The 24365-nt window shown below is 39.6% G+C and overlaps 1 pseudogene; it reads right to left on the minus strand.

Moving 5' to 3' along the window:
• Positions 1–5182, minus strand: LOC136156128 (zinc finger protein 791-like; annotated as a pseudogene).
• Between the last annotated feature and the right edge of the window lie 19183 nt (positions 5183–24365).

The following is a 24365-nucleotide window of genomic DNA, read 5'->3' on the forward strand; positions in this document are numbered from 1 at the left end:
CTAGGGTATCCCAAAGCTGATATTGCCCCACTGGTAATCGGGGTTGGATCCCAACAACTGGCTGTGGGGCCACAGGGGCCCCAGGGCAACTGGGGGCTCAAAATGTCTTCAGGCAGCTGGTCATATGGTGCGTGAGGCTGTGACCTTGCCTGGCTAGCTGCCTGGCCTGAGGCATCCCAATACTGAAGCCAATAGGTTGATGAGTAGCACAGGTCTCTCACACTAATAAACTAGAAGGACCAGCACCAGTGTCCTTGTGGTAGAATGAGCTTCCCCAAATGGCTGTCATCAGTGTCTGTGTCCCAAGGATAAGCATCAGTTGCCTCCTGTTTCTCCAGGAGTCTCCAAGATTAGCAGGTGGGTCAGACTTATGCCCCTTTCAAATTACCGCTTTTTCCCTGAGCATGTGAGATTTTATGTGCACACCTTAAGAATGAGTCTCTATTTCCTACAGCCCCCTTACTCTCTGGTAAGCAAGCCCTGCAGTCTTCAAATGTTTTGGGGGCTCATCTACCCAGTGCAGGACACCTAGGCTTGGGCGTAAGATGGGGGCGGGGGTTGGACCCCCTTCCTCCTTGGGACAACTTCTGCAATTATAACTATCCTCCTGTTGTGGGTCATGGGTCTTGACTATAACTTTTATCTACCCTTCCTACTGGTCTCACTGTGGGTCCTTCTTCCTATCTTTACCCGTAGATCTTTTCTGCTAGTGTTCAGGTCTTTCTCATCAATGGCTGCTTGGCAAATAGTTGTAATTTTGGTATCCCTATGGGAGAAGGTGAGCTCAGGGTCTTCCTACTCTACCATCTTGGACTCTTCAGTTTTGAGGATATTCTTGACTGGCAGAGCAAAAAATGAGGAAAGTAGGCTTGAAGCAAGTGCCCGCAAAGGCCCTATACTTCTTGTCTCTTTCCATACAGGTGGCTCCAAATCTACCTAATACTATTTCACTTCTGCATTTCAAGTTACCTGTCTATTCAGCTTTGGTGAATTCTAACATGGGACCATAAAAGCAACAGAATCTAGAAACCATAGTTCACGTTACTCACATTGACAAAACAGTTAAAAAGAGTCATCTCAACTCTAGATTTTATTGTCATCACACAGGTCTCTCAATATTCCAGAGCCCAAATCCTAGCCAGAAGGAATGACAAATAACAAAGGACAAAAGATGATGAAAAGAATAATTCACATGAGACCACATGAAGAACTCTGCATACTTACAAATACATGCCCAATTCCTTATTACATTTCTGTTAGGAAGCAAATGGAATAAAGCTCTTAAGCCAATGAAAAGTTTGAATATAATGTAAAAGGGATGTTGAGTACTTGCCACAAGAAACAAACAAGTACCAAAATGTCACTTTTTAGTGTTCCCTTATTTACACAAAAATTACAAAATTATTTAAAAATGAAACCTACTTGCATATTAGAAATACAGTGCAAATCACCCATGGACCAAAGAGTCTTAACAGTAAAAATAAAAAAATCTAACTGATAAAAGGTTAAATTACTTATTAAACTTAGGAATGACAGCCTAAAGAGTGTCAACACAATTATCTTACCTCAATATTTACTTACAAAAATAAATAGAATTCCATACTTCAGAGAATAACTTTAAGAGTATGCCACTGGTAGGGAAAACATATGTTTAAAGTTTATAACATTTCCTCCATATCGTAACTTTGAGAGCATTCTACATGGATTTGCAGAGGCTTACCCATATTACTTACATTAACATAAGTTTTTTCCAGTGCAGTTTTCATATTACTATAAAGATATTTGTTTCAAATGAATAGTTTTATTTTTCATTTCAGTTATATGGTATCTATCCAGTGTACATTCTTACACGGTTTTAAGAATGTAAGGCAAATGAAGGTTTTCATATATTGTTTACATTTAACAGAATTCTCTCTAGAGTGAGTTCTTTCCCAAGAATATGAGAGAAAATTCCCCAATTTCTCACATTTACATGATATGCATCATCTTGCATCCTTAAAATGTCATGTGACAAAGGCATTCCAATATTCCTTATGTTCAGTTTCTGTTATGAGTTCTTTCATGCATTGGAACATAAAAGGAATTGCTGAAGGCTTTACCATATTTTTTTGCATTCAAAGGAATTCTCTACAGTGTGAATTCCTTTCTGTGTTCAGAATGAACTGAGACAACTGAAAGTTCTCCTACATTTCTTACATTCATAGGCCTACTTTCCATTGTGAGTGTTCTCATGGTTTTGAACAGAACTAGGACCATCGAAGGCTTTCCTATAACTTTTACATTCACGTGGTTTCTTACCAGTGTGAGTTCTGATTTCATAATGAACTGAAAAAAATTGAGGGCTTTTCTACATTTCTTACATTATCCAGTATGCTTCACCACATGTCTTGAAAATTTGGTGATAGAACTAAAGGCTTTCCCACTTTCTTACATTCATAGGGTTACTCTCCAATATGAGTTCTTTCTTGGTTTTGTAAAGAATGAACTCGACTGAAGGCTTTAATACAATTCCTACATTCATATGGTTTCTTTCCAGTGTATGTTCTTTCATGGTTTTGTACTGAACTGGAACAACTGAAGGTTTCCCCACATTTCTTACACAAATAAGGTCTGACTCTAGTGGCTTTATCATGTGTAAATGAAATTTTGAGGGAAAAATGAAGGCTTTCCCACATTCCTTATATTCATAGGGTTTCTCTCCACTATGAGTTCTTTCATGACTTCAAAGGGAACTAAAATAAGTGATGGCTTTACCACATTGTTTACAGTGATAGGATTTCTCCCCAGTATGACTCCTTTCATGTTTTTAAAGGAAGCTGGGATAACTAAAGGCTTTACCATATTCCTTACATATATGAGGTTTTTTTCCAGTATGAGTTCTTTCATGTTTTCAAAGGGACCTACGAGTACTGAAGTTTTATAACATTCCTTACATTCATAGGGTTTTTCTACACTGTGAATCCTTTCATGACTTTGAAAGTAACTGGAACAATCAAAGACTTTCCCACACTCCTTACATTTATAAGGTCTATCTCCAGTGTACTTCATTGCATGTCTTTGAAATTTGGTGAGAGAACTCAAGGCTTTTCCACGTTCGTTATATTCATAAGGTTTCTCTCCACTATGAATTCTTTCATGTTTTTGACAGGAATTTGGACTACTGAAGGCTTTACCACATTTTTTACATCCATAGGGCTTTTCTCCACTGTGTCTCCTTTCATGGCTTTGAAAGGATCTGGAACAATTGAAGGCTTTACCACATTGCTTACACTTACAGGGTTTCTCTCCACTATGACTTTCTTCATGTCTGTGAATGGAAGTAGGTCAACTGAAAGTTTTCCCACATTGTTTATATTTATAAGGCTTCACTCCTGTGTGAGTCCTTACATGTATTTGAAATGAACTGGGAGTAATGAATGCTTTCTCACATTCTTTACATTTATACAGTCCACCTCCAGAGTGACTTATCATGTCTGCTCTAAAGCTTGAGAGAAAAATAAAGCCTTTCCCACACTCGTTATATTTGTAGGGTTTCTCTCCAGTATTTCTTTCATGTTTTCAAAGAGAACTGGAATAACTGAATGTTTTACTACATGTTTTACATTTATAGAATTTCTCTCCATTGTGATTTCTTTCATGGTTTTTCAATCCTACAGGAGAAATAAAAGCTTTACCACATTGCTTACATTCATAGGGTTTCTCTCCTGTGAGTCCTTTCATGTATTTGAAAAGTTTGATGATATCTAAAGGTTTTTCCACATTGTTTACATGGATAGGGTTTCTCTCCCATGTGGGTTTTCTCATGTTATTTGTAGTGCAAATCTTAAAAAACTAAAGATTTTCCTATTTCCTTACATTTATAAGGAGCATCTCCAGTGTGCATTATCATGTGTCTTCAAAAGGTTGTAAGCCACTTAAACAGTTTCCCACATTCTTTACATTTATAAGGAGTATCTCCTGCGTGGGTTATGTGTCTTTGAAGGGTTGTGAGCCACATAAAGGATCTCCCACATTGTTTACATTCAAAGGGCTTTTCTCCTGTATGAATCGTTTTATGGGTTTGAAAGGAAGTGTGAAAACGAAATGCTTTCCCATATTTCTAACATTTATAGTTTTCCTGTCCATTGTGTTTTCATTTGTGTTTTTCAAAACATTGAAGATAACTGAAGGCTTTACTACATTCCTTACATTTATATGGCTTCTCTTCATATTTCTGGCACTCATCTAGTTTATGTCCATTATGATGCCTAATATGCCTATTAAGGGATAGATGATGCATAAAGACTTTTCCACATGCACTGCATTCATATGGTTTCACTCTAGTAGTTTTCTTGTTCACACTGAGTTTTGGAATAAGGCTGTAGTTTCCTGCACACTGACTACCATCTTTACTTGCATAGAATCACATGACTCCTGTAAAAAATGGGGATCACATGAATAACGATTTCTTTACTAACAATTAATTATTTATTAGCAGGGTACTTGAACTACACTGTTATGATTTATAGCAAAAGCGTAGGTTATTTCCCTTGTCTGAATGGTTTTCAATTGAAAAAGGAATGCCCTTCAAGATTTCACTCTTGGAATTATCAAAAGTGACATTCACATATAGGGCTTGTTAAATACTATTTTCAAGAGAACTATTTTCCAAATGGTGGACATCTATGTCCCATATTATAAATGATTTGGAGACAATTTTTTCAGAGAATAAATAAATGTGAAGCAGGCATTATGTGTTTAGGCCCCTTCTTTTAAAATTTTACCACAAACGAGGAGCCACATATGAGGCACTACTTTCTGTTATGGGTGTGACTTACCTTAGTTTTCTCCCCTTGTTTTTGTACTGATCTTCAATGTCATGATTGCTCCCTTTCCCCCCTAAATTGCAAATGAAGAAAAATGATTCCAAATATTAGAAATTATACAGAAAGCGTTAGATCCTACATTCACTGTTGGCTGTGAACAGGTCTAGTTTATTTACCAACATCCTCCCTTTCATATAAGTCATTATGGAAGAATATACAATGAATAAGAAACATTTGTTCTCTAATTGACAAAGTAAAGGAAAGCTGTCATCCTCACCTATTGAGGCCAGGTTTCTGAAGGTTTCTCGCATCACATCTCTGTAGAGCTTCTTCTGTGAAGGAGTCAGTAAAGCCCACTCCTCTGGGCTGAAATTCATAGTCACATCTTCATTAGCCACCAAGTCCTAAAATACCCCAAATATGTGTAAAGCAGGATGTGTGACACCAATGGGAGTAGACATCTATACACCATTTATATGAATAGGTTATATATGATTCTGTCATTTCCAAACATTTATTTTATGACTTGATCATCAGGAACTTACTCTGTCTATACATCCTCACAAATTTAGCAGCATAATGAACGTGTAAATATTTACTCTGATCACATTACATCTTATTTCTCACTAACAATAGGGTCCAGAACATGTGGAGAAGTGAGAGACATGCTATATAAATGAAACAAATGTTACCATTTTAAGACCATCAATACCTTGCCAGGAAAAACTTCCATATTCTTCATTTTACCCACCATTTATAGCACTTATGAGGTAGAGGGTCAAGTCTGCACAAGATTTTATAAATAAGAACATAGTGCTGAACTGAAAGCTTTTTCTTCTATTCCCATCACCAAACAAAAGAGTCCAACAAACCTGTAAAACTTTTAATAGGATCCAGCTAGCCAATTTGGCCTTAAAGTATTCTAAGCCTTTAGAAGTAGTCAGATGTTGATGATGGAAAGAAAATATTCTTGTGGGGAAATATGCCTTTCACTTCTACAATATTTACTACAGACACTTTTTTCTCTCATCTGATGCACTAGAAAGTTAAGGCTTTCCAGGTGGCTCAGTGGTAAAGAATCTACCTGCCAATGCAGGAGACATGAGTTTGATTCCTGGTCCAGGAAGATCCCACATGCTGCCCAGAGCAACTGAGTCTGTGCACCACAAATCCTGAGCCTGTGCTTAAGAGCCTGGGAGCTGCAACTACTGAGACCATGTGTCACAACTACTGAAGCCCGCATGCCCTAGAGTCCATGCTCCACAAGAGAAGCCACCGCAATGAGAGGCCCACGTACTGCAGATAGAGAATAGACCCCAGTCACTGCAACTAGAGAAAAGTCTGTGCAGCAATGAAGACCCAGCACAGCCAAAATGAATAAATAAATAATATCTATCTATAGAAAGTTAATTGGCACTTACAGTTCAGACACTAGGAAGATAGTCTGAAAACCAAACCACAAAACCATGTGCCTTATGTACCTCAAGGTTGCTTAGAGGCACATACAGGCATACAGAGTGAGATAATATGCTGGCGGAGCTCTTTATGGCAGATTTAAAACACAAGTGCCCAGTGCCTATTCAACCCTGAGGAATAGATTGAGAGTTGTAAACTGCAAGTGTGTTCATTAAAAATCATAAGAGTTTGATGGTAAATCTGCCCTAAGTATTTATAAAACACATAAAGGATTCAGAAGTACTTTCCTCCTGAAGAATATGAAATCACCATTTTCAAATTGCAGGAGGAAGTTATTTCCTAACCAGTCACTCTAAAGGCTGCCCTGCCACAAGCTCCCACAAGGTATACAAAAACAGGATAGCTTGAACCCTGGGTCTAAGAATCCCTTAGATGATGACAGCACATGCTGCCGATAGTGTATAAAAGGTCTTATTATCTAATAATTGAGGTATCTGAGGACAGTAAGGCAGACATCTCCAGTACTTTCATGAAATGGCTTCACAAAGCATGGGAAAGTATCTGGACTTTTTAAAAACTGAAGTTAGGGGCTGGGTTAGGATGAGGGTTCACATACAAGAACAAGATCTTAAGAAGATAGAATCTCTTGCCACTAACAACGGAAGGAAGACTAAGGCTTTCCAATCACTTTGTATAGATGTGGGTAAAAGCCAAAAGAGGATAGGCAATGATTTTTAAAGCAGTCAGCAATCAATCATCAAAAATTGAAGACAGAGACTTAACAGGTTCGAAGCTGGCATTTAAGGTACTCAGAAGCCATCATTCCTAGCCTCAAAGGAAAAACCTTAGATCAGCAAATTGAGTTCACAGGCAAAATACTCTCTCCTAAAGTGGAAAAGAAGGAAAAAAGACAGCATTTAAAAATAAACACAAAATATTTTGTTTTTAAGAAGGCCTATACTGAAAATAATTCATTTTACCAGAGGCTAACAAAGAGCTCAAAACACCAAAACCAAAACCCAAACAAGACAGGACACAAAATCCATAAACTGTAGAGCAATGACAGAAGGCTTAAAATACACAAAACGGGAATATCTAAAAGAAAAGGTACACAGAAATGAACCGAAAAAAATAAGTAATAATCATTGAGATTCTCCTAAAATTAATGATTAATGGCATGCTGTAGATCCAAAAAGCTTAGAGAACACTAACCATCAAAAATGCATACTAAGTCTCATATTCTAACTTAGGAAATATCAAAGAGAAAGAGAATATATTTAAAAAAAGTCAGATGGGAAAATCCACCTTACTTTTATAGGAAAAAAAAAAAGATTAGACTTAGATCAGACTTCTCTTCAGAAACCAAGCAGGAAACAGATGGAGAAACATACCGTGTTCATGGATTAGAAGAATCAATATTGTCAAAATGGCTATTCTACCCAAAGCAATCCATAGATTCAATGCAATCCCTATCAAGCTACCAATGGTATTTTTCACAGAACTAGAACAAATAATTTCACAATTTGTATGGAAATACAAAAAACCTCGAATAGCCAAAGTAATCTTGAGAAAGAAGAATGGAACTGGAGGAATCAACCTGCCTGACTTCAGACTCTACTACAAAGCCACAGTCATCAAGACAGTATGGTACTGGCACAAAGACAGAAATATAGATCAATGGGACAAAATAGAAAGCCTAGAGATAAATCCACGTACCTACAGACACCTTATCTTCGGCAAAGGAGGCAAGAACATATAATGGAAAAAAGACAACCTCTTTAACAAGTGGTGCTGGGAAAACTGGTCAACCACTTGTAAAAGAATGAAACTAGAACACTTTCTAACACCATACACAAAAATAAACTCAAAATGGATTAAAGATCTAAATGTAAGACCAGAAACTATAAAACTCCTGGAGGAGAACATAGGCAAAACACTCTCCGACATGAATCACAGCAGGATCCTCTATGACCCACCTCCCAGAATATTGGAAATAAAAGCAAAACTAAACAAATGGGACCTAATGAAACTTAAAAGCTTTTGCACTACAAAGGAAACTATAAGTAAGGCAAAAAGACAGCCCTCAGATTGGGAGAAAATAATAGCAAATGAAGAAACAGACAAAGGATTAATCTCAAAAGTATACAAGCAACACCTGAAGCTCAATTCCAGAAAAATAAATGACCCAATCAAAAAATGGGCCAAAGAACTAAACAGACATTTCTCCAAAGAAGACATACAGATGGCTAACAAACACATGAAAAGATGCTCAACATCACTCATTATTAGAGAAATGCAAATCAAAACCACAATGAGGTACCATTACACGCCAGTCAGGATGGCTGCTATCCAAAAGTCTACAAGCAATAAATGCTGGAGAGGGTGTGGAGAAAAGGGAACCCTCTTACACTGTTGGTAGGAATGCAAACTAGTACAGCCACTATGGAAAACAGTGTGGAGATTCCTTAAAAAACTGGAAATAGAACTGCCATATGACCCAGCAATCCCACTTCTGGGCATACACACTGAGGAAACCAGATCTGAAAGAGACACGTGTCCCCAGTGTTCATCGCAGCACTGTTTATAATAGCCAGGACATGGAAGCAACCTAGATGCCCATCAGCAGATGAATGGATAAGGAAGCTGTGGTACATATACACCATGGAATATTACTCAACCAATAAAAAGAATTCATTTGAATCAGTTCTAATGAGATGGATGAAACTGGAGCCCATTATACAGAGTGAAGTAAGCCAGAAAGATAAAGAACATTACAGCATACTAACACATATATATGGAATTTAGAAAGATGGTAATGATAACCCTATATGCAAAACAGAAAGAGACACAGAAGTATAGAATAGACTTTTGAACTCTGTGGGAGAAGGTGAGGGTGGGATGTTTTGAAAGAACAGCATGTATATTATTTACGGTGAAACAGATCACCAGCCGAGGTGGGATGCATGAGACAAGTGCTCGGGCCTGGTGCACTGGGAAGACCCAGAGAAATCGGGTAGAGAAGGAGGTGAGAGGGGGGATCGGGATGGGGAATACGTGTAACTCTATGGCTGATTCATATCAATGTATGACAAAACCCACTGAAATGTTGTGAAGTAATTAGCCTCCAACTAATAAAAAAAAAAAAGAAACCAAGCAGGAAGAGAGTAGAATGAAATTTTTCAATTTTTGAAAGGAAAAAAACCACTCTCCTACTTTTCAAAACCAAAAGCTGGTCGGTCCTTAGAAAATATTAATTATAATAAAATTGATTGACATCTAGTCAAGGTAACAGAAAAGGCAAAACAGAAATATCAGAAATGAAAGGAAGAGGAAATGAACATAAAAAGATTTGATACAATTCAACATCCATTTATGATAATAAACTAATAATACAGAGAACTCTTTGTTCTTGAGAAAAACATCAACAAGACACCTGCAGCTAACATCATACTTAGACACAATACCAAAAACAAACAAACCATGAAAGGAAAAACTGGTAAGTGTTCCTTCATTAAAAGGAAAACTCCTGTGGTGGAGAAAGTGTTAAGAGGATGAAAAGTCACAGACTAGGAGAGTGTCTCTGTAATACACATATCTGATAAATGACTAGTAATCTCAAATACACAGAGGCTTCTTAAAACTCAACAGTAAAGAGATAAACAACTCAATTAAAAATGGGAAAAAGAAAAGAAAAAAAAATGGGAAAAAGATCTGAATAGACACCACACCAAACAAGATATACAGGTAGGAAATAAACAATATGAAAACATGCTGAACATGTCTTTCGGGAATATTAATATAAATAAAACAACAATAATATGTCACTACACACTTATTAAATGAATTCAAAACACCCAACATTAGTGAAGATGAGAATTGCTGGTAATCTTCATTCCTCGGTGGTGGGAATGAAATTGGTATGCCTACATTGGAAGATAAGAATTTCCCATGAATCCTTAACATACTCATACATATAGGAAGATCCAGCAATCCTGCTCCTTGATAGAGACACAAATTAGCTGAAACCTTAAGTACACACAAAAGCCTAACACGAATGTCTGTAGGTGATTTATTCATAATTGATAAGAGAGTTAAGCATGATGTACTTCAAGAGTCGAATGGATAAACAGTCAGTGTCATTACCACTATAAGATGAAATATTGCTCAATGAAAAAAATGAAATGAGGTATCAAGCCATAAAAACACATGAAGGAATCTCAAAAGTACATTGGTAAGTGAAAGAAGCCAATCTGACAATGCAACATAAGATTCCAAGTAGATGATATTTTGGAAAAGACATTATTATGAGCCATAAAAATATCTTTGGTTCTGAAGAATTTGGGATTTGGAGGGAGAGATGAATGAAAAAGTGAAACAGAAGGGATTTTGAGGGTAGAGAAATGATGGATATGTGTCATTAAACATTTACCAAAACCTATAGATCCTATAACCCAAAAAGACATTGATAATGAAAACTGTGGACTTTAATACATTAATACTGGTTTAGTAATTGTTATAATGTAATGCAGCAATACAAAATTTAACAAAATAGTGCAAATAGAGGGGTTATGTAGGAACTACCAAGGAAAAAAATTACAGAACCACCTTATTCAACAGATAAAGGAATCCAAAGGAAAGAAAACTAAATATTTGAATCAGCTGAGATAAGCAGACTGCTCCCTTACAGCTGAAAAGGAAAACCCACATTCAGAAAGTTAAATATATTCTTAAAATCTGGTCTACAAACTTCCCTGGTGGTCTAGTGGTTAAGATTCTGCCTGCCAATGTAGGGAACATGAGTTCGATCCCTGGTCCTGGAAGATTCCACATGCTTCACGGCAACTGAGCCCATGCGCCAAAACTACTGAAGCTGCAACTAGAGCACACCCCCATGTGCTGAGAGAGAGAGAAAGCCCAAGCGCAGCTACGAAGACCTGGCAGAGCCAAAATAAACACATGAAGTAATTTTAAAAATTGTGGTCCAGATACTCCCAACTGCAATAGAACCCTAAAAGTGAGTCAGTCTCTGGGGAAGAAGGGTATGGACCCCCAAAAGGACATCCCCTCTTCCATTCTCACAAGTGAGGAATTTCTCAGCAGGTGTCAACCCAAAAGAACTCCCAAATTCCCAAACCCTTTGTCAAGGAAACAGAAAACACCAACCTCCACGGACTTCCCTGTGCGCATATTACACTGAATGCACCGCCATTATAAATGCAACACTTAGGCAAACCATGATTACAACTTCAGACACAGAATCACAAAATCTCCTCCATCTCCCTGTTCAGTCACTAAGTCATGTCTGTCTTTTTGCAACCTCAGGACTGCAGCATGCCAGGCTTCCCTGTAATTCACTATCTCCCAGTTTGCTCAAACTTATGTCCTTTGAGTTGGTGATGCTATCTAACCATCTCATTCTCTGCCCCTGCCCTTCTTTTGCCTTCAATCTTTCCCGGCATCAGGGTCTTTTCCAATGAATCGGTTCCTAGGAGGAGCCAATGGACCTTCACTTCTAACTCTCTTTACAGGCTCACAGTGGGGCTTAGTTTGGCTCACCCACTACAGGCCACACTCCCCACTGGAGTCACTTGGCACCACTATTATTACATTTTAATTATACAAACACACTGAACAATCCAGCACATTCAATCAAACAGTGTTTATGTGAAGAGTAGGAAGGAAAACTGAAATGCACTTGTAATATCAGAAAATCCCTATATGTTTTTTTCAGCAAAGAAGATGTTAATTATTATTTCCATGATAAGACTTGTTTCGTAACTAACCCTATTTGAACAGCTCTGGTCTGCAAGTCTAAACTCTGCAATTTCTTTGGAAATCACCCAAAAGTAATGAACAGCCCTCTGAAACTTAACTACAGCCACGTTAAGGGATGAAACCAGGATCTTAAATGAAATGCAATGGTGAAATTCTTTTTTTCCCCCTGAAATTAACCTTTTTCTTGCCTCTTTGTAAATGTTTTATACTGTCTTTCAAGCTTATTGATTAAATAAAAAATGTATTTACCCTTGGTGAAAAATGGACATTTAAAGCAATAAATCTTATCAAGTCAACACAAGCAGGGAGGGGCAAGGCAAGGACAGAACAACCAGGAAAGGTTCAAAAAAGGAATCTCCAACCAAAGGATTTTTCATAGGATGACGGTGCCCAGGAAAGATTCTGAAGAGTAGAGGCTCAAAGATTTCATTCAACATAGTTCCAGGTGGTCATTCTCGGTTTTCCTCCCATATAATATATATCCACAAACAAAAAAACGAGGTTTTAATAAATACCCATCTGGGAACTTCCCTGGAGGTCCAGGGGCTAAGACTCTGCTCCAGAAGCAGGAGTCCTGGGGTTCGATCTCCGGTAATGGAACTAGGTCCCACACACCACAAAAAGACTCGGTGCAGCCAAAGAATTAAATGAGTAAATATTTTAAAAATAAGGAATAAAATGTATTATTAAAAAATAGCCATCTGTGGCTCTACTGACAAAAGGATACATTAAAATACTGAGGAAATATGAAATGCACCACGGCAGGCAAACAGTAGAAAATGCTGTGAATTAGAGAGATCAGAAGCTGGTGTTTGGAAAAGCGAAGTGAAGTGAAAGTAGCTCAGTCGTGTCCGACTCTTTGCAATCCTATGGAATTCTCTAGGCCAGAATACTGGCGTGGGTAGCCTTTCTCTTCTCCTGGCGATCTTCACAATCCAGGAATCGAACCCACGTATCCCGCATTGCAGGCGGATTCTTTACCAGCTGAGCCACATTGGAAACCCTTGGAAATGCGAAAGGGATTTGGAGATTTAGGGATGTATTGGCAGCCCTAGGAAGTGCTACGTTGGTGAAACCTGGTTGTGAATTTGAGACCCTACTCCCTCAAATTTGAAAAACTCAAGAGAAATCGTGTCCCATTGGGGAGGGATTGGGGACCCCTTACACCACAGCTCCTCCCTCGCATAAAGTCCAGACACGGAACCTAAAAAACGTCCTCGTGGTCATTGCACATTATGGGGTAGAAGCCGGGCTGCGGGCGAAGAGCTGCCCAGAGAGGCGGCGGGGTTGGGGCCAAGGTGGCCGCGTGAGAGGACAGGACGCCCGGGTTCCTGGCGGCCGCTCCCCGCCCCCCACGCTGCGAGCCAGGCAGAACAGGTCCGAGAGATGCCCCTGGGGGACTCGGACCAGCAGATTCCGAAGTTGACTGCGGGGAAGCTCGGTCCCCGCCATGGCCAGGCCAGTTCCAACCAGTCCCGCCTCTCCGTCTTCGCACTCGGAGACTCACACTCATCATTTCTAGGTTTCTTCGTTCTCCCTAAGCCCTTTCTACGACTCCCACGACTAGTGCATTTCACGGAACAGCAGAGCCCGCGGCCGACGAGAATGACCATTAAATCCTCAAGTTTCCGGAGCAAAGCCAGAGCGGTTGGCTACGTCTCACCGGTTGTGGTCCGTCACCCCATCTACCGTCGGAGGACACTTGGCTTGTGCAAAATGGCTTTGGCCTTTGCTGGTAACTTGTCCCGGCGAATGTTTGAATTTTAATATAACTTTTTCCTATTCTAAGGCTGACTGTAGTCTCTCCTCAGCTTGATCAGAACGCGAGGTCACAGATGCGCATAGGGGATTCCTGATTCAGTTTCAAGATGAAGCAAGTATAGACAAGAGGGTGCCCACACCAGGATAGACTGGAACCAGAGGGCTTTGTGTCAGCTCTGTGTGCAAGTGGGACCCTTTTGTAGAAACATAGCCACTTCAGTGTGACATCACCATTTGCAATAAAGAGATGGACTCCGTTTTAATCTTTGAAATTTGACAACTTTGAGCTTTCTTCCCATCTCTTTGCCACTCCCATTCGTTTGGTACTTTTGAGTCCTAGAGCCCTTCCTTGGCCCGGGTGAGAAGTTTCAGCCAGGCAGGCATAGCTGGGGGGACTCTTCTCTAAGCAGAGCGTGTGAGACATGTCATTAAAATATCAGGTTTCAATAAATTCAGTTTACATGGGAAGGAAATTTATTTTAGATCAATGTTAGCTTGTGTCCCTAAAGAATTTTTAAACAGCTATAAGATCCCTAAGGCAACTGAATTCCTATTTTCACTAATTATAACAAAAACAAAACAAACGATAATGTAAATGTGAGATGCCCCTGGAAACTCTTCCTTCTCTCCTAGCTCTCCTGAGGTATCAACGACTAACAAGGTAGTCTATATTTGAGTATGGCAATATGAATGGCAATACAATACAATACAATACTGTATTGTATAAGTGAAATTTGCTGAGAGGGGGATCTTAAGAGTTCTCACCACACACACACAATAACAATTTGAGGTAATGGATGTTTTAAATAACCTGGAAATTCTTAGATGTCTAAGAGCCAGAATTGCAGAACTCTGCATTGCAAAACTCTTAATGCATTTATCCACTTACCTGGAAACTTTATTGAGATCCAACACACATACTATATAATGGACCCTTTAATGTCTATAACTCACTGGTTTTCAGTGAAACTGAGTTTCCTCTAAAATGAAGTTCCCTCACTGAGTTTATGATTAATCTCTCTGTTCAAAACTTTATTCCCTTTATCATCCCTTTTGATCTCAATTTTCTGACCTCAATGCTAACTGAACACTAATCAACTAGAGTCAGATGACTACAATAGCTGTTGTAGATAACATTGTGGTTCTTGTTTAGTCGGTAAGTCCTGTCCAACTCTTTGCAACCCCATGGATTGTAACCCGTCAGACTCCTCTGTCCATGGGATTCTCCAGGCAAGAATATTGGAGTGGGTTATCATTTCCTCTTCCGGGGAATCTTCTTGACCTGGGGAAGGAAGCTGCATCTCCTGGATTGGCAGGTGGATTCTGTACCACTGAGTCCCCAGGGAAGCCCAGATAACATTCTTAATGTACTACAACTGCTATTAGAGATATCATCATTAATGTACATACTCAGGATGTCTCTCCAGGTCAAGATAAGCTAACAGACCTCCAGGCCATGGCCCATCTGGGCTGAGACTCATAAACCAGGGACATCTTGATTCCCAAAACTATGATTAAGAAATGTCACAGGACTGTCACAAGATGATGATCAATTCCAGCCTCTTTGGTCTTCCCCCTTAAAAAAAAAACAAACAAACCCTTAACTCATAGACTAAGTTGGAGTGGATCTGAGACTTGTCTCCCACTCCCTTGCTTGGCTCCCTGCAAACAAACCCATACTTTGTTGCAGATACCTCATGTCAGAGCTTGGCTTTCTGTGCTCTGGGCACAGAAGTCCTTACTCACAGCATTAAGTATATTCACAGGCAGATGTAACCACTACTAGAGTCAATTTCTGAATATTTTCCTGTCCTTAAAAAGAAACTCCTTTCAAGACTTCCCTGGTGGTCCAGTGGCTAAGACTCCTCGCTCCCAATGCAGGGGGCCTGAGATAGATTCCTGGTTGAGGAACTAGATCCCAAATGCTGCAACTAAGGATTCCAAGTGCCGCAACTAAGACCCAGCACAGCAAAATACACACACACACACACACACACACACACACACACACACACACTCCTCTGCTCTTTAGCTATCACTCCCAATCTTCCCAATTTCTTCCTCTAGTCCCTGTGCCTAGACTACCACTAATCTTTCTACCTATATAGATTTCCCTATTCAAGGCTTTCAAAGGAATACAATTGTATAATTCTTTGCAGTTATACAATTTGCAATTGACTTTGAAATTGACTCTTTGCAATTGACTCCAGTCACTTAGCCTATTTTTTCAAGGTACTTCAACGTTCAATGTATCAACACTTCATTCATTTTTATGGACAAAGATTGAGGGCAGGAGAAGGGGGCGATGGAGGATGAGATGACAAAGAGTTTGATACAACTTAATGACTGAATAATGTTATTCTGCTGGGTGGACAAAACCCATCACATTTATCTGTTCATTTGTTGTTGTTCAGTTGCCAAGTCGTGTCTGACTCTTTGCAACCCCATGGACTGCAGCATGCCATGCTTCTCATTACCTCCCGGAGTTTGCCCAACTTCATGTCTGTTGAATCAGTGATGCCACCCAAACATCTTATGCTCTGTCACCCTCTTCTCCTCCTGCCTTCAATCTTTTCCAGCATCAGGGTCTTTTCCAAAGAGCTGGCTGTTTGTAACAGGTGGCCAAAGTATTAGAGCTTCAGCTTCAGCACCAATCCCTCCAGTGAGTATTCTGGGTTATCTCCTTTAGGGTTGACTGATTTATCTCCTTGCTGTCCAAGGGACCCTCAAGTCTTCTCCAGCACCAGTTTTTTTTTTTTTTTTTCCTCCCAGCACCAGTTTGAAAGCATCAATTCTTCAGCACTCTGCCTTCTTTATGGTCCAACTTTCGTATCTGTACATGACTACTGGAAAGACCATAGCCTTGACTATACGGACCTCTGTTGGCAAAGTGCTGTCTAGGTTTGTTATAGCTTTCCTTCCCAGAAGCAGTCATCTTCTAATTTCATGGCTGCAGGCACCATCTGCTATGATTTTAGAGCCCAAGAAATCTGTCACTGCTTCTATCTGTTCCTCTTCTATTCTATTTTCCCCTTCTATCTGTTCATCTATTAACATACATTTGCAATGTTTTTACTTTTGGCTATTATGTTTTCATGTACAAGTTTTTGTTTGAACATACGCCTGTATTTTACTTGGGTGTATAGGTAGGAGAGAAATTGATGGATCATATGGTATTTCTGGGTTTAATTTTTGAGGAAATGACCAGACTGTTTTTCTAAGTGACTGCACCATTTTTTAATTTGCACCACCCCTGTGCAACGGTTCCAATTTCTCGATATATCCTCAGCAATGTTTGTTATTGTTAGAGTTACAAGGGGACAACACCCATGGCATTCTTGTGGCACAGGTGAGGGATTAGTTTACACCTGACTTAAGTTTGGGCTCCTTAAACCTTGTAATGCAACCAGTTGTCCTGGGGAAGACTCCTTGATGGCACTGTTTTGAGGCTCTCAAGAGGAAAAAAATGATAATAACCAGGGTAGAGAGGTACCCCTTCCCCAAAGTATATCCAGTGAAGAAGAAAACAAAACAGGGTAGCCAGATAAGATACTAAAAAAAGGTCCACATTTTGAGCCAAGTGGAAATCCGAAATATACTAAAACAATTTACACAACAAGGACTTCCCTGGTGGTCCAGTGGCTAAGACTCTACTCTCCCAATGCAGGAGCCCCTGGTCAGGGAACTAGATCCCACATACCACAACCAAAAGAACCTGCACGCTTCAACTAAGACCTGGTGTAGCCAAATAGATTTTTTTTTCAATTACAAAAAAAAAATTTTTCCCCCCACAAAAAAACATGAAAGTACACTGCCAGGCTCAGAATTACAATAGGCTCAGAATTAATTTTGCCATCTGATGTAGGGTACTAAGTCACCTTTAAGTAGTTAATCAATGTTGTTGTTTAGTTGCTCAGTTGTGTCCAACTTTGTGACACCATGGACTGTGGCCCACCAGGCTCTTCTGTCCATGGTATTTCTCAGGCAAGAATGCAGGAGTGGGTTGCCATTTCCTTCTCCAGGGGATCTTCCCAAACCACAGCTTGAACCCATGTCTCCTGCCTTGCAGGCAGATTCATCACTGAGCCACCTAATTTAACCTGAGATCCCAACAAATTTAAGCAAGATACCTCTGATAATCTTAGAAGCACTAATGAACATAGCATAGAGGACAAACAGGACAGTTTCTCTTTTACTATCAAAGCCATGGTTGTGCCTAGATTATCCATGGTCACAACATCCACTGTCCTAAAATATTCCATACTGAACTGGGAAGCTCTGAACCAATGATTCATAGATCAAAATTATGGTTTCAGTTACTTAAAATTTGGCTTGGACCTCACAGACCTTATTCCCCAAATAACTTAGCTAATATCAGTTCAGTTCAGTTCAGTCACTCAGTAATGTCTGACTCTTTGTGATCCCATGCACTGCAGCATGCCAGGTTTCCCTGTCCATCACCAACTCCCGGAGCTTACTCAAACTCATGTCTATTGTGTTGGTGATGCCATCCAACTATCTCATCCTCTGAAGTCCCCTTCTTCTCCCACCTTCAATCTTTCCCAGCATCAAGGTCTTTTCCAATGAGTCAGTTCTTTGCATCAGATGGCCAAAGTATTGGAGTTTCAGCTTCAGCATCAGTCCTCCCAATGAACATTCAGGACTGATTTCCTTTAGAATGGACTGGTTGGATCTCCTTGCAGTCCAAGGGACTCTGAAGAGTTTTCTCCAACACCACAGTTCAAAAGTATCAATTCTTCGGTGCTCAGCTTTCTTCATAGTCCCACTCTCACATCCATACATGACTACTGGAAAAACCATAGCTTTGACAAGATGGACCTTTGCTGGCAAAGTAATATCTCTGCTTTTTAATATGCTGTCTAGATTGGTCATAACTTTTCTTCCAAGGAAGAAGTGTCTTTTAATTTCATGACTGCAGTCACCATCTGCAGTGATTTTGGAGCCCCCCCAAAATAAAGTCTGTCACTGTTTCCACTGTTTTCCCATTTATTTGCTATGAAGTGATGGGAACGGATGCCATGATCTTAGTTTTCTGAATGTTGAGTTTTAAGCCAACTTTAAACAAAAAATTAATTAATTTAATTGGAGGCTAATTACAATATTATAGTGGTTTTTGCTATACACTGACATGAATCAGCCCTGGGTGTACATGTGTTCCTCATCTTGAACCCCCCTCCCACCTCCCTCCCCATCCCATCCCTCAGGGTCATCCCAGTGCACCAGCCCTGAGCACCCTGTCTCACCTATCAAACCTGGACTGGTGATCTGTTTCACATAAGATAATACACATGTTTCAGTGCTATTCTCTCAAATCATCCCACCCTCACCTTCTTGCACAGAGTCCAAAAGACTGTTCTTTACATCTGTGTCTCTGGCTGTCTCGCATATAGGGTCATCATTATCATCTTTTTAAATTCCATATATATGCGTTAGTACATTGTATTGGTGTTTTTCTTTCTGACTTACTTCATTTTGTATAATAGGTTCCAGTTTCATCCACCTCATTAGAACTGATTCAAATGCATTCTTTTCAATGGCTGAGTAATATTCCATTGTGTACATGTACCACAGCTTTCTTATCCATTCATCTGTGATGGACATCTAGGTTGCTTTCATGTCCTTAAGCCAACTTTTTCACTCTCCTCTTTCACTTTCATCAAGAGGCTTTTGAGTTCTTCACTTTCCGCTGTAAGGGTGGTGTCATCTGCATATCTGAGGTTATTGATATTTCTCCGGGCAATCTTGATTCTAGCTTGTGCTTCATCCAGCCCAGCATTTCTCATGATGTACTCTGCATATAAGTTAAATAAGCAGGGTGACAATATACAGCCTTGATGTTCTCCTTTCCCTATTTGGAACCAGTCTGTTGTTTCATGTCCAGTCCTAACTGTAGATTCCCGATCTGCATACAGATTTCTCAGGAGGCAAGTGAGGTGGTCTGGTATTCCCATATCTTTCAGAATTTTCCAGTTTGTTGTGATCCACACAGTCAAAGGCTTTGGTATACTCAATAAAGCAGAAGTAGATGCTTTTCTGGAATTCTCTTGCTTTTTCGATGATCAATGGATGTTGGCAAATTGATCTCTGGTTCTTCTGTCTTTTCTAAAACCAGCTTGAACATCTGGAAGTTCACGGTTCACGTACTACTGAAGCCTGGTTTGGAGAATTTTGAGCATTACTTTGCTAATTACTTAGCGTGTGAGATGAGTGCCATTGTGCGGTAGTTTGAACATTCTTTGGCATTGCCTTTCTTTGGGAGTGGAATGAAAAGTGACCTTTTCCAGCCCTGTGGCCACTGCTGAGTCTTCCAAATTTGCTGACATATTGAGTGCAGCACTTTCACAGCATCATCTTTTCAGATTCGGAATATCTCAATTGGAATTCCATCACCTCTACTAGTTTTGTTCGTAGTGATGCTTCCTAAGACCCACTTGACTTCACATTCCAGGATGTTTGGCTCTAGGTGAATGTTAATGGCCCAACATAAGTTACACAGGGCCTTGATGAACTGAAAACTATGTACAAAATCTAGTTAGTAAAGAGTTAATTATTCCCAGTCCTCCTTCTAACAGCCCAACTTATCCTATTAAACCAAGGAAGGATGACACCTCACAGTGAATTAAGGCAACCTTGAGGATGTGGTCATACCAAACAGAACCCTATATCCAGTCTCCAATATTACAGAAATCACTGACTCCATCTAATAAGCTGGTAACTGATAAGTATTTTGCTGTCATAGATTTGATAAGTCTGCTGTGTTCAGTGCCTGTTTCAACAGCCTCTTGGCTGGACTTGGCCATCACCTCTGAAGGGTCATGATACCCCTTCACTGGGTTATCCTCATGGATCCTTTTGATGCTGATGTTGCTGAGGCAGCATCTTTACCTATGGCTGCTTTGACCTGACAGGTGAAATTACATGCTGTTCCACGAACCTGTACGTTAGCCAAGGACCAAACTGCTGGTGTTTGTACTGCTGAGAGATAATACTTTCACAGTAACTCATGATTTTGGAACGTTGTGGAAGCAACATGCCTTCCTTACTTCCAGTGAAAAGGAAGTTAAAAATGGCCTCCACATTCAGGAATTACTGAATGCAATACTACTCCCTGCCACATTAGCTACTGTTAAGGTTCTGAGGCTTTTTTTTTTTTTTTGGCCTCACTGCACTGCTTGCAGAATATCAGTTCCTCAACTAGGGATTGAACCTGTGCCCCCAGCAGTGGAAACTTGGGAGTCTTAACCACTGGACTGCCAGGGAATTCCCCAATGAAGCCTGTTTGTACTGCTCCTGAATATTGAAAACTGCCTAATGAGGCTTGGCAAATGGATTTCATGCAGCTTCCTCTAATGGATATAAATATGCTTACATCATGGTCTGTGTGTTTTCACACTGGACTGAAACCTTCCCTTGCAGACACAGGAACTCTAACCCTCATCTCTACTGTGGCTAAAATTCTTCTTGAAAATAGTATTCCTACCAGAGGAACTCCTCTTGAATTTCATATTGATCAAAAAACCTGCTTTACTGGTTAGGTGCTTTGACAAGTCTCTTCTGTATGACCAGTTTTACAACATTATCACTGTGATTACTACCCTCAATCCTCTGGTTTAGTCAGACACACTAATGGCATAATTATGACTCAGTTGGCAGAATTTGTTGAGGCCCCATAAATACCCTGACCAAATGTATTGCCATTAGTTCTAAATCTCAGAGCCAGACCTTTTGGAACTCATAAACTCTCACCCTTTGTGACAGTCACAAGATGCCCAATGCAGGACTACTGATTCTTTTGACCTACAACTCATAAAAGAGGAGATCAAAACATGTATATTATATAGGGTGAAACAGATCACCAGCCCAGGTTGGATGCATGAGACAAGTGCTCGGGTCTGGTGCACTGGGAAGACCCAGAGGGATTGGGTAGAGAGGGAGGATCTGGATGGGGAATACATATAAATCCATGGCTAATTCATGTCAATGTATGACAAAAACCACTACAATATTGTAAAGTAATTAGCCTCCAACTAATAAAAATAAATGAAAAAAAAAAAGCATGTAAAAAAAAAAAAAAGAGGAGATGCTTCAATATTGCAAAGGCCTAACTGCTTCTATGAAAAGTAACCATGTTTTGGTAGAACAGTCTTTTCATAGTACCCTTGGGAAACAAAGATGTTATGGATCACATCTTGCAACTTAGAGGTTTTGTTGATTCAAGAATGCACTTCTAGGGACTTCCCTGGTCCAGTAACTAAGACTCCACACTCCCAACGCAGGGGGCCAGGGTTTGATCTCTGGTCGGGGAACTAGCTCCCACCTGCAGTAGCTAAAAGCTCACATGCTGCAACTGAAGATTCCGCATGTCACAATGAAGATCAAAGATCCTTTGTGCTGCAGCTAAGACCTGGTACAGTCAAATAAATAAGTTAATTAATGTAAAAACAACACCTCCAAAAGAATTCTCTTCAGCCTTTCTATATCTGGACCAGGTCTGCTGGAAGTTTGTTACCAAACCCTTGATGATAACATAACTCTTCAGATGATATCCAAAGGCTATGATCTTAATAACATACAGACTAAAGTGCTTGAAGGTTCTTCCTCTTACCCTTTTTGTTACTCAAATGTGACCTTAGTAGGTTTCTTATCTGGGTACTTTCCCTTTGCCATGAGACACTAAACCCCAGGAAAGGTTTTTCCTAACATTGAGGGGGAAAAGCTGCTAAAACTGGAAAACCTGACTCTTGACAAATGATGTTTTCAGAAAAGGATCTTGTGCAGAAGGGGAAAGCATAAAAAATTTAATAAACAGAAACCACAAATAGGATGGGCAGACCAGAAGGTGGAGCTCTCATATCCTGCAATGATAACAGAGCCCAGCAGGAAGAAGCAAGATACTTCTTTCCTGGCAAGGACTCAGCCAATGAAAAGTCATGATTTCTTTGTTTATTAGAGCCCTCCCAACTTCTTTTTCCACTCTATAAAAGTGTTCAGATTCCTCTGCTGTATGAGGACTTGCAATGTGCCCTGCCATATTGCAGACTATGAGTTGCAATTCTCTGCTGATTCTGAACAAATCCTTCTTGCTGGAGAAATACACAGTGGTCTACTTGTTTCAGATTGAGAAGGTATAAGGTTAGATTATTGATTTGAGATCTCTCTCTTTTTTTTAACTATAGGCATTAACTGCTATAAAAACATTTCTATTTACCGTTTTAGATGCAAACTATAAACTCCGACTCTCTGGGCATGAAAATTATATCTTAAACAAAGCAAGGTGTTTACTACACAAATTAGATCTTAGACTAATAATATCTAGAGAATAGGGCACTCAGTGCTTCAGAAAATATTCTCAATCATGACAGTCTAAATTTCTTGCCAAGTGGACACACGAGGGTTTTCAGGAAAATCCAAACTGCTGGATCTTCAGTGGTGAATTTGGGGACAAGTGTAGAAGCCTACAGTTTAGATCAAGTGGAAGATAAGCAGTCTGTGGAGGTTTTAAGGATATACTTGATTGATGGGGAAAAGAATGTGGAAAATGGGCTGGAACCAAGTGTCTGTAAAGGCCTGTGCTTCTGACTGCTTCTACACAGTTGACTTCAAAACCTGACTAAATCATATTTCTGCTTTCCAAGTTTCATATAAGTTATGCTTTAGTGACTTCTAACATAGGACCATAAGGCAACACATTCTAGAAAATATAGTTCATAGTATTCACATTAATATAATAAGAGTCACCGCCGAATCTAAATTTTATTGTCCTCTCATAAAGTCTTTCTTCCTAATGGAAATCCCATAGTCCAAATATCAACCAGAAGAAATGACAAAGTGTAAAGGACAAAAGATGAAGATAGTAATTCACAAGAGACTGCACTGTGATGAATTTTGCATACTTATAAAGTAGAATATGGTTCTTCAGGCAATGAAAAGGTAGCTTCTGCTAAGGAAGGTATAAGATATTACATGTAAAATAAATTAGGCATATCCAGTACTTGCCACAGGAAACCAGTGGGGGAAAAAAAAAACCAAAGTTTCATTTTTCAATGTCCTTTTCCTTACACATAACTTACAAAATTAGGTAAAAATTAAACCTACTTGCATATTAGGAATAAACTTCAATTCATGGTTCCAATAGACTTCAAAACAGACACACAAAAAATTACCAGATGACTAAAGGAAAAATTACCTATTAATTTTTTAGGAAGTATTGGTAAAGAGCTTCTTGATGAAAGTGAAAGAGGAGAGTGAAAAAGTTGGCTTAAAACTCAACACTAAGATCATGGCATCCAGTCCCATCACTTCATGGCAAATAGATTGGGAAACAGTGGAAGCAGTGACAGAAAAAAATCACTGAAGATGGTGACTGCAGCCATGAAATTAAAAGACACTTACTTGCTCCTTGGAAGAAAAGCTATGACCAATCTAGACAGCATATTAAAAAGCAGAGATGTTACTTTACCAACAAAGGTCCATCTAGTCAAAGCTATGGTTTTTCCAGTAGTCATGTATGGATGTGAGAGTTGGACTACGAAGAAAGCTGAGCACCGAAGAATTGATGCTTTTGAACTGCGGTGTTGGAGAAGAGTC

Source organism: Muntiacus reevesi, chromosome 1 (genome assembly GCF_963930625.1).
Source record: "Muntiacus reevesi chromosome 1, mMunRee1.1, whole genome shotgun sequence".
Lineage (NCBI taxonomy): Eukaryota > Metazoa > Chordata > Mammalia > Artiodactyla > Cervidae > Muntiacus > Muntiacus reevesi.